Consider the following 3,001-nt stretch of genomic DNA (forward strand, 5'->3'; position numbering starts at 1 on the left):
TCTTACACGCATCTCCTTTTTCTCGAGGAGTACTACCTTTTAAAAAAAAATGGAAGGCTTTGCTCGAGCTCCGGGTTCCACGGCGTTGGTGGGTGAGACCCATCTGGGAGAATCGGAAGGAGGAATCCGAGTTCTACACCGCGGTGAGTTGTGTTTGCACAAAATAGTTATCGTGATGCTGGTACTTTGCAATATTTTCGTGCAGCGGCCGCTGCTCATGAACTCCCACACGGAGTATTTTCAGTTGTACTATAATATGACGGCAGAAAAGTTTGAGGAACTCCATGCCCTCATTGAAGGGCCGCTTACGAAGCCTTTCGTTGTGCGGGAACCTATTCCGTCACGCGCACGACTTGAAATGACTCTCAGGTAGGTCGATTCGCCGTGGTTGCTCAGTGGCTATGGTGTTGGGCTGCTGAGCATGAGGTCGCGGGATCGAATCCCGGCCACGGCGGCCGCATATCGATGGGGGCGAAATGCGAAAACACCCGTTTATTACATTTAGGTGTACGCTAAAGAACCCCAGGTGGTCGAAATTTCCGAAGTCCTCCCCTACGGCGTGTCGCATAATCAGAAAATGGTTTTGGCACGTAAAATCCCATATTTTTTTTTTCAGATAGGTCGCCGCATTTAATTGATAAATTGGTGATCCGAGTACGCCAAGCTGACATTACTTCTGAGGTTCCTTCTAGGTACATGACATCAGGGATGCTAATTCAACATGTCGCCCTGGCATTCAGAGTGGGCATCTCAACAGCTGGTATTATTATCCGCGAGACTTTCAAGGTGTTGTGGAAAATTCTTCAGCCCATTTGTCTTAAGGTATGTTGTTGGTAGGAAGAGAACGTTTAGACGGAGGTGACCAGTACGGCGGTGACTGATGGAGGTGACTAGGCGCCCAGTACGTGGGCGCCTAGCGTACTGATCGATGGCCGTGTGCATTAAACGGCTCGAAACTAATCCCGAGCCCTTCACTACGGCCTCCCTTATAGCCCATGTCGCTTTGGGATGCTAAACGACCTCATACACTACAGTAAAGTTTTCTTCCCATACGTGATGTAGGTAGCCTACATATTGCAAAAACACTACAGTGATAAATTCATATACCTAATGATTGCTTATTAAACATCACTGTGTATTCTAAGAGCCTTGTTTTTAAGAAAAGTTTAGCAATGAGCATCGTGTGAATTAGACACTGTCCACTCTGTGTGCACATTGTAAATGACATAATGAGGAAAGGCAAATTGCAAGCGAGCAAAGGGAGAACTGCATATCATGAATGTCCATTGTAATATTTCCAAAGGCGCACGTCTGTTTAAATACAAACTGAAGACAAAATAGGAAGCGTGCGGATAGTCTTGAGAGTGTGAAGTCTCAAAAAGTATCGCATATCCTACAAGAGCTCAAAAGCAAGCTCATGCAGTCTTACCACCCACATGCACATGGTTATACACTGTAAAGATACCAGAATTATATGTGTCGTATGCACTCTTTGATTTGGATTGTTTAGTGAATGGTTCCAAACCTTACATGCCTCCCCCCTTTCAAAAAGAAAGAATAAGCTGTATGTGATCAGTTGCTTGAAGCATTAAGATTTTATCGAAGTGTATATGTTGCTTTGCTTGTCAGTTCATACTACGGATAAATAGGATGAGCTCAAGACAGGGACGTTAAATAACTGCAGGATGGCACTTCTCTTTACATGCCGCTCTTTGGTTTGCGCTGCTGCTCTTCTTACACTAAAGATGCCTTCATGTGTGCTTCGTTCCCACCACAGGTGCCAACTACTTCCGAATGGCAGAAGGTAGCGAACAGATTTTTTGAAAAATGGAATTTCCCGCATTGTGTAGGCGCCGCGGATGGGAAACAGGTGCAGATCCAGGCCCCACCAAATTCAGGCAGCCTATACTTCAACTATAAGGTAATGTACAGATTGACCCTTTTATTTGTTTGTAAATCACTATTTTCTCAATATTAACCATTCATCGTTCCAGGGTACATACTCTATAGTACTTATGGCTATTGCTGACAGCAATCTGAAATTTATCCTTGTAGACGTTTGGGCCTATGGGTGGCAGAGCGTTGGTGGAGAACTCGGAGCCTCAAGGCTAGGAAAATTCTTGGAGCGTGGCCTCCTTGGTCTCCCGGCACCACAATGCTTACCAGAGGCTTCAACGGTGGCACCCCGTGTTTTCGTAGGGGTCGAAGCGTTCCAGCTTCGCCCCGACTTTCTTCGGCCTTACCCAGGTAGAGGCCTAGATGAAGGCAAACAGATATTCAACTATCGGCTCAGTCGTGCAAGGTTTGTTTCAGTGCTACATTGATTTACGGCGTGGGTGTAATTTACGGCGTGGGCGTGGGATCTCGAGATCACAAATGCAATGTACTTGTATCAAAATTCTTTTCATTTCAGGAGGTGTGTTGACAACGCATTCGGGGTGATGGCCTCGAGATATGGCATTTTTCGCCGAGCGATTAACCTGCTCCCCGATAATGCAGATTGTGTGGTAATGGCTGCATGTGTGCTGCACAATTTTCTGAGTGAAGATCCAGCTTACATGCCACCAAACTGTGCGGACTCAGAAGACTGCTACGGTAACGTGACTGAAGGCCAGTGGCGGGAAGAAGACACCCAAGACATGCTCGAATTGGCGTTTCCGGTGGGCCATAACTACAGTCGCAGTGCAGCTGCAATGAGGGAGATTTTCAAGGACTATTTTAATAGCACACAATGAGCCGTGTCATGGCAGTGGGCATCAGCTGGACTACGGCACTGAAGACAACGCTCTGTGCCTCTGTCTGTGTGCGTGCGTGTGTGTGTGTGTGTGTGTGTGTGTGTGTGTGTGTGTGTGTGTGTGTGTGTGTGTGTGTGTGTGTGTGTGTGTGTGTGTGTGTGTGTGTGTGTGTGTTGCAGCAAGCAAGTTTGGCATGGGGAAATAAACAAGTACCCGGAATATGCCTTATTCTTTGCATGATGGGTGCACAAGAAGGCCCACTGGGT

At 46.8% G+C, this 3,001-nt stretch overlaps 1 pseudogene; it reads left to right on the top strand.

Moving 5' to 3' along the window:
- Window positions 1–358: 358 nt before the first annotated feature.
- Window positions 359–2,735, top strand: LOC139059614 (uncharacterized; annotated as a pseudogene).
- Window positions 2,736–3,001: the final 266 nt, after the last annotated feature.

This window comes from Dermacentor albipictus, chromosome 4 (genome assembly GCF_038994185.2).
Source record: "Dermacentor albipictus isolate Rhodes 1998 colony chromosome 4, USDA_Dalb.pri_finalv2, whole genome shotgun sequence".
In the NCBI taxonomy this organism is placed as follows: Eukaryota; Metazoa; Arthropoda; class Arachnida; order Ixodida; family Ixodidae; genus Dermacentor; species Dermacentor albipictus.